Source organism: Nannospalax galili, unplaced genomic scaffold (assembly GCF_000622305.1).
Source record: "Nannospalax galili isolate Female #2095 unplaced genomic scaffold, S.galili_v1.0 scaffold66, whole genome shotgun sequence".
Taxonomy (NCBI): Eukaryota; Metazoa; Chordata; class Mammalia; order Rodentia; family Spalacidae; genus Nannospalax; species Nannospalax galili.
This window is the reverse complement of record NW_008356058.1, coordinates 5,071,040-5,079,799: the sequence shown is the minus strand read 5'-3', so window position 1 is coordinate 5,079,799 and position 8,760 is coordinate 5,071,040. Positions and strand designations below refer to the sequence as shown.

General features: G+C 41.8%; 1 protein-coding gene and 1 pseudogene across 1 annotated transcript in view; one reads left to right on the top strand and one right to left on the bottom strand.

The window, feature by feature from the left end:
- Positions 1-8,760, top strand: part of Eepd1 (endonuclease/exonuclease/phosphatase family domain containing 1) — a 111,229-nt gene that overhangs the window by 47,111 nt on the left and 55,358 nt on the right. The gene's annotated exons all lie outside the window — the stretch shown is intronic.
- LOC115067807 lies at positions 5,424-5,571 on the bottom strand (annotated as a pseudogene).

Here is an 8,760-nt window from a genome sequence, read left to right as displayed (position 1 = left end):
TATAAAATTAGAATTCTAATGGCAATTCCTAGGTAGCAGGATTGTGCTTTCTTTTATTTCCTAACTATTCTGAAAACAAAGCTTTGTGGATGACTAAATTAAAAAACTTCTGTGATATATGACCCTAACCACTGCTTTAAACAACTCACTGTCCAGAGACTCCAACTGGCTGGTTTGTATTACAGGGAAGAAGGAAGCTTTGCTTTTTGCTGATTAACCAGCCCCTTGCTTCTGACAAAACCCAGGGGTGGATTTGTCTGGTTGGAAAGGAAGAGCAGACTTGCGAAGAGGTGAGAGGACAGCCTTGAAAGCTGGTCTTGAAGAACTTTGGAAGAAGCATTAATTTGGAACCACAGACCCCATACGATGTTAGATAACTGTGAGTTCTAGTGTGCTCTGAAAGTGGCAGTTTCTTTTTCACTAGCATGTCCTGCTAATCTGTCTTACATTTTCTCAGAAAGTAAGGACAGTCCTTAAAATCATGGCAATGAACTGAAAAGATCAGTATTGGGCCTGGGTGGGGTCAGAGGCACCCCGGTTTTTAGGAAGCACTGGGTGATGGCGCATTTTGTTTTGAAGTGCCTCAGAAGCGTTTGTGCATGCTGATTCCTATGTAGAAAACATGGCACCCACTTCCTGCCTGAAAACACATGATCAGATGTAAAGTTGGACTTCAGAAAGTCATTCCAGGGTGGGTTGATGGGCTCTGGACAGAAGTACAAGAGCATGGATGAGGACAAGAGGAGGCCCTGGTGTGGGGGTTGGGAGGTGGAAGCTATCCAGGTTAGGAAGGACCTGGGTTCAGAGAAGTTGAAGGCCAGAACTGAGAGAAGACTGGAGAAGTCTCAAGTTCTTAAAAGCTCTCAGTTCATGTGAACTTGGAGTGTATTATAAAGCTGCCTGGGTTTAGGCACATCTGGCTTGAGTCAGAACCACTCGGATTGAAAAAATGACCAGAAAAGGGCTGAAGAGACAGCTCAGTGATTAAGAGCACTGGGTGTTCTTGCAGGAGTCAGGTTCAGTTCCCAGCACCCACATGATGGCTGTCAACTATCTGTAACTCCAGTTCCAGAGGATCCGAAGCCCTCTTCTGACCTCCAAAGGCATTGCATGTATGGGGGCACTTAGTACACACAGGCAAAACACTCATAGACATAAAATAAACATAAATTAAAAAGAAAAATGACCAAAAAGAACTTCCTGGAAGATCTACAGTTTTATCTCTTCCCTGTTTGGTGTGACACTGGGAAGAAATTTAGAAAGCAAGAAAGGTACTAGAGTCCTGAGCCCTGGGTATGAAGGAAAGCTTTGCTGCCCTTGCCTTTCAAGGAGAGCGAATGATAGTGACTCCATCTGATGTGCAGAGAACAGGGGTGTTTAGGAAGCATGAAACTCAGTGTGCGTCAGAGGGAAGGCTGATGAAAATGTTCTGACACACCCGGATTTGAAACTTAGAGCTACATGGATTTCTTAAAGGATTAATAAAAGTAGTATTTTCTTTTTCAATTTAAGGGAAGAGTTTCATTTTTTTTTAATTTAAAATTACCTGATATTTAATTGTGTTCCAGTATTTTTGGTAAAAGGACTTGCATTTTTAATAAATCTTACAGCCTTGAAAGTATTTAAGAAACAGTTCTTTTGCTATTTCAGGTTAAACATCTCAAATTGGAAATAAATCATACAAAACTTTCTGAACCTGACTTCATGTGGTACTCGAAACATAGGCCACAAAAAGTACATAAGATTACCTTTGGGGGTGGGGCTGGAGAGATTACTTACTCAGTGGTTAAGAGCACTGGTTGCTCTTGCAGAAGACCAGGTTTTGGTTCCCAGCACCTACATGGGCCTTACAACCATAGTTACCTCCAGTTCCAGGGGACCCAATGTCCTCTTCTGGCCTCTATGGGCATTGCACGTACAGGTACACTTCCATACATGGAGGTAAAACACTCATTCACATAAAATAAAAATAAATAAATAAATAAATTTATAAAAGATTACCTTCAGGGTATGTGTAAAAGGAATATATGAAATTTGAATGAATTTGCTGTTTAGACTTGGGTCCAATTCCCCAACAGGTCTCTCATGTATATGTGTGTGTGTATGTATGTATGTATGTATGTGTTTCTGGTCTCAAGCTATACAATAAGGAATTTTCAATCTGCATATTTGTTTTGTCTGTTATATGTGTACTTTTTTACTTTTAGTTTTAGTTTTAGGGAATGAAGGCAAACAAAAATGTGTTTTCTACTCAACTCTAGAGAAAATGTATCTTACCTGTACTTCTTTGAGGGGAAGTGCCCTGCATGAATCAGGAATGCAGGTGTTTACTGTTAAATGATTTAATAGTAATAACAAAGACACTGCAGCTTCCAGCATCACTGTAAAGAGTCCTAGTACTGTGAAGTGCAAGCTTAGTACCTCCATCTTCACAAGACTTTTTCAGTTTGTTGGCCAGTCATTTGCAGCCTATTTTTAAAGTAGTAAAACACCAGCCTTATTTTGACCATTATTCTTTCCAGTTCTAAAGAAGATAAGAATTGTGTTACCAGGTTGTGTCTATTTCAATGCACAAAAGTATCATTAGGTATCATTTATTGAGTACCTACTATATACTATAATATACTCTAGTAATATACTCTAGTAAATGACATTTCACTGAATTTCACAATGACCTCTTTAATCATTAGAATCATTATCCTGATTTCACAGGGGAGAAACTACAGTCTGACCAAATGCATTTTTAGAGGTCTTTACTGACTTCCATACAGCGCACTGGACACAGGTGCCTATGAACTCCATCACTCATATCTACTGGCCCTGTTTTACGTTTATAAACTCATCACCATGAAATGCATTATGTAGTGGTATCATTTATTACATATTATATTCATAGCATGTATAATAAAAATATGTATTATGTAATTTTAGTTTGTTGGAGACTCCTGATGTCTATTCCAAGGACTATGACCAAATATAGAGCAGATGGCTTGTAACAACAGATATTAATTTCTTGCAGTTTTGGAGGCTAGGAAGTCCAAGATCAAAGTGCTATCCAAATTACTGTCCTGTGAGGACCTGTCCTAGTTTGTACATGTACACGAGACCTCCAAACTGCATCCCCATATGGTAAAAGGTATAAGCAGATCTTGGAGATGTCTGACAGGTGTTATGGGTGGTTCCTTTGCAGTAAGGCAACTTGCTATACTTACCTAGCAATCGAAACAATTATTTTTGGTTTTATAGTACATAGAAAACTTATGTTTGCACTATACTGTTGCCTATTAAATGTGCCAGTGGCCTTAAAATGTTTTAAAAAATGCACATACTTGAATTTAAAAATAACTTATTGCTGAAAAGTGTGTAGTCATCTGAGCCTTCAGTGAGTTGTCATCCTTTGCTGGGGTCATCTTGCCTAGATGTTGATGCTGCATGCTGGGCAGGGTGGTAGCTACAGAAAGGGAGTGGCTGGGGTGGTTTCTTAAATAACAGTGGAATTTGCTGCCTGGATTGTCCTATCACAAGTTTTTTGTAGCATGTAATGGTGTTTGATAGCATTTTGCTCACAGCAGAACCTCTTTCAAAATTAGTCAATCCTCTCAAATATTTATCTGCTAAGGTTACCTAACACTCTAAGTCCTTTGTTTCATTTCAAGTCTTTCACAGCATTTTCAGGGAATCATGGAACCGATTCCATCTCAGGAAATGGCTTCTTTTGCTCATTTATAAAAAACAACTCCTCATTTCTCGTTTCATCATGATGCAGTCACACCTTCAAGCTCTACTTACAGCCTTTGCTCTTTACTTTTCTCTCACATCTGCAGTTACTTCTTCCACTGAAGTCTTAAAGCACCTAATTAGTCATTCATGAGTGCTGGAATTAAGTTTCTTTCATAGTCCTGTTAGCATTGATATTTTTACCTCCCATAAAATTCAGATATTCTTTTTTTTTTTTTGTCTTTTGAGACAGGGTCTCCCTGTAGCCGCAGCTGTCCTGGAACTCACTATGTAGACCAGGCTGGCGTTGAACTCACAGAGATCCGCCTACCTCTGCCTCCTGAGTGCTAGGATTAAAGTCATGAACCACTACTCCCGGCTAAGTTCAGATATTCTTAATGGCATCTAAAATGGTAAATCTTTTACAAGAGGTTTTCAGTCGATGTGCATTAGAGGATCTATGGCAGCTAGAGCCTTGCAAAATGTATTTCTTAAATACTATGCCTTTAAAGTTGAAATGACTCCTTCCTAATGGCAGTCATGTTAGCAGGCATGAAAGCAGAGGTCATTGTAGTGTTATGTCTTCCAGAGTTCTTGGGCGACAGGTGTTTTGCCAGTGTACAGTAGTATTTGAAAGGAACCTATTCTGGGAAGCAGGTCTGAACAGTGAGCTGCAAATAAAAACCATGTTGCATACAGATACACCATCATTCAGGCTTTGCTACTCCATTTATAGAGGGCAGCCAGAATAGACTGTGTAATTGTTAGAGGCCTGAGTAGTTTGGGAATGGTAGATGAGCACTGGCTTCAACTCAGTCACTAGTTCCATTCATTCCTAACAAGAGTCAGCCTGCTCTTAATGCCTTGAAGCAGGCCTTTGACTTCTCTCTGGCTCTGGACGTCCTAAGTGACATGTTGTCCCCTTCACCAGTGATCTCAGTGAGACCTTCTGGGCAGCTTGCTGTGGCTTCTGCGTTAGCATTTGCTGCTTCACCTAGCACTTTGTGTTATGACGATGCCCTTTCCTCAGACCTCCAGCTGGTCTTCTACAGCTTTCTCACCAATATGTAAAAGCTTAGTAGTAAACACTGGAAGATCCAAAACCAAATTCTTGAACTGCTCAAACATTTGGGAAATAAAAGGAAAAACTCAGTATATAAAGTAGACCAAAAGTACCGATAAATTTTATTATTATTATTAGTGTTTTGAAACAAAATCTTGCTGTGTCACACCAGCTGACCTTAAACTCAGTACCACCCTCCCTAGCATTGTGGTTACAGGTGTGTACAACCAGCCACAGCTATTTGATCTTATTTTATTTTTTGTTAGATAGGAAGTAGGATTTATTCATGGGCACTGTTAAGAAGGGTCAGTGTAGCAAAGCTTTCACAATTGGGGCTGCATTGACTGCAGTCCTTCAGGATAAGTTACTTTTTGGCTCCCATGTTCTCATATTTACCACATTAAACTTGGAAAGGCCCTGTTTCTTTGAGATGTGAAACTTGTACCATCCAGAGAGTTTGAACTTTGTAAGACCTCAGTCACATGCTCCTTGTTCTGCAGCTTGGTACATATGGGGAGAATGAGTTGGCTGGTGTGAGTCCTGACAGTCTCACCCTGCTTATTCCCAACTGCCTCATGTCTACCTGTCTGGAACCTAAATAGGGAACAGCAGGAGGGCAGTGACATGAGCGTCCATTGAAAAGATCTGTCTCCAAGGTACCTAGGACAACCCATAGGAGCAGCAAGCTGCACATACTACCAAGGAGGCTTCTGCTTGCTGCCACTGCACACTGAGCAATGCATTTTTAAAAAGCAAGAAATGTACAGGGCACATCCTGTATCATGTTGCACTAGAATCATAGAAAAAAAAATCGCAAAACCCAGTTATAGTCACGCGTCACTTAACAACACAGATACATTCTGAAAAATGTGTCATTAGGTGATTTTGTTGTTGTACAAATATCATAGTGTAAACTCACACAGACTAAGATGGCTCCAAGAGCCCTGGAAATAAAATCTTATGGGGCCACCATTGTATATGCAGTCTATCCTTGACCAAAGTGCTGTCTTGTGGGCATGAGATATGAAAACCAGGTAGCTATTAAACCCTGTAAGAGACCAAAACTGCTACTGTAGACTAGAAGGCTGCATATACAGAGAAAAGTGTACGGCTTGATATACAAGAACTCTAAATAAAGAGCTATCCAACTTGAGAACATAGTCAGAGAAAATAATGTAAAGGCAGAGAAAGGTCAAATCAGCCTTAATAACTTAGAAAAAGGTTGGTAGATTTGATCAATTCTGGTGCTAATTTTTCAGAAGACCAACAAAGTAGACTGTCCTCACACTTAATTCTTTTTTTAAAAATTTTATTTTATTATTGTGTCTTCATGTGTGTATGTGCATGTATGTGCGTGTGTGCATGTGTGTCATGCATCAGGGAGTCAGAAGACGACTTTCTGGTGTCATTTCTCTCCTTTCACATTTGCACAGGTTCTGATGATTGAACTAAAGTCAGTCAGGCTTGTACAGCAAGCACCATTACCTGCTGAGCCATCTCACTGGCCCTAAACCCAATTCTTAAGATGAAAAGAATTTTTTTTACAGACACTAAAGGGTGAAGAAGGGGGCCTATGTAGACTCAGATGAAGAGGTTGTTTTATATTTAAAAACAATGCTGTTAGGATTCTTTGCTCAAAATTTGAAAATATGAATAGATTGAACAATTTTCTAAGAAAATGGAAATTATGGTAATGAACCAAAGCAGTTGAAAACCTGAGAATGGAACAGGGAACCTGGGAGACTACAAAGACGGCCTTCCCAGACTGTTTGTGGACCCCTTAAGAGCAGTCACTGTCCCAACTAAAGGATGTGTAGATGGTTCTACAGCTGATGTACTCGGTAGCACTTAGCTTTGGGGAGGTAGGAAGAGTCGCCAGCATGTTCGTTGCAGTGACAGGATGTGATGCGGTAGCAAGCTGATGTATCTGAGAACGCAAAGCTGTTATTAGGAGCTGGTTCCCCTCCTCAGACTTGGCAGAGGTTGATGTCCCTGTTTCCCAGTAGTGGAAGAAAGTTAGCCAATAGGGAAAACAAATCTGCCCGTGAGATACCCATGATTTCTTCTGAAATTTGTAGACCCTGAAGGAGAGTACTCCTTGACCTTATTCATGTAGAGCCTGAAGGGCGACAGGGAGGAGTGTTTGGGCTGTTGGATTGGCATCACCTTGACTTTCGTTCAACTTCCTAAGTCCCTCACAGGGACATGTGGGTAGAGTGACCCTGGTCTGTAGTCCCCAGGCCTGGCAGTGGCTCACCTTTACTCCCATGCCTTCTCTTAACCTTGCTGAAAGGCTACCCTGAGCTGCCCTTCTTCAGGTTTCTACAGCTCCTCTCTGCTGCAGACAGGGGCCTTGCCTGCTCTGGGTCTTGGAGTGAGCATGGCAGATATGCTGGGAATACAGTGTGCCTTTCTAGGATTGCTGATGGCCTTGGGATTTGATGTGGGATCTTTGAGTTCTCACAACCTTCTGCCTTCTATCTTGTAGAAGAGATTGTGGGAATACTATATTATAATGTAAACTGCCCTGGGCACTGTTTAGAGCTCTCCTGAACCTTTATATTTCACCATATTATGCAAATGGTGATCAAATTCTCTGAGCAAAACTGAGTTCTATGATCTTATCAAGGGCAGGGCTGGACATTGTGGCTCATACCTCTCATCCCAGGACTTGGAAGACTGAGGCCCAAGGGTTGCTGCAAGTATAAGGCTATATAGCAGAATCAATTCTAGCTTGGCCTCCAGAATGAGACCCTGTCTATAAAACAAAAACCATAACAAAACAAAGTGAAAAGCCTTGAAACAAGCAGAATGAATAGGGAGGGGCAGAAGAGAGAGACTGTGCCCCACTGCTTGGCAAGGTGAACCATGCTATGAGGAGACAGTGTGTCTTCTGCCTAGATTTTAACTTCACTGTTTCTCCTTTTTTTCCGCCTGTTCACTTATGACCCACTGAACTGTGCATCTGCCACTCTCTGGGGTCACTCGTCTTCCATGTCCCAGCCTTTGTTCTGTAAAGTGCGGCCTGAGCCCTGGGCTCTGGGTCTTCCTTCTACTTTCTTGGAAAACTTTTTTTTTCTCTTAAGACAAGTTTTCAGCCAGGGGGTAGGGTGGTGGGGAGTGGCACACGCCTTTAGTTCAACACTCAGAAAGCAGAGGCAGGCAGATCTCTGTGATTCCAAGGCAAGTTCCAGGCCAGCTAGGGTACACGGAGACCCTATCTCCGTTTAGTAGCAAATAAAAAAAAAAAAAAAAAAAAAAAAGACAAGTTTTCACTCCGTAGTCCAGGCTGGCCTAGAACTCACTATTTTATTTTGTAGCCCGGGCTGGCTTGGAGATGTCATTCTTCTTGCCTCATCCTCCCAAGTGCTGGGATCATATTAATATATGTGCACCACTGTGCACTTTTCTTCCTGGCTCTTAAATGGTTGTGGCCTAGGACACCTGTTTGGCCTCTGGTGTAAGCTAACTCCTTTAGCATTATCTTTCTTTCATGTCCAAATCTGGAGCCCAGAACTTGCTGAGCTACAGGCAGTTACTATTTCATGCTCCACTCCAAGGCCCCGAGGCCCAAGTATCAGAGTGTCCCTGATGTCAATCACCAGTGTTTACCCCCTAACTACATGTTCCCTCCAGCCCCCAGCCTTACAAGCTAGAAATTGAGATGGGATTTCTCTTGACTTTCCCATATCCATTCATTCAAAAAACTGCTGAAATGGCATAGTGGCATATACTCCGGAGGCTGAGGTGGGAGGTCATGAATTCAAGCCAGCCTGGACTGCGTAGCTAGACCCTGCCACAAACAAAATGAAAAAGGAGCCTCCCAGCTTTGCCTGGTGTCCTTCCAGCAGGTTGCATAGTGCTTATTTGAACCTGCAGAGTACTTCTCATGTGGCTGAGGTGATTATCTGGTTCTTCTATCAGCTTCAGATGCCTGAAGGCAAAAGCTACCCTTGCTCCTCAGTATCTCCTCAGTGCCT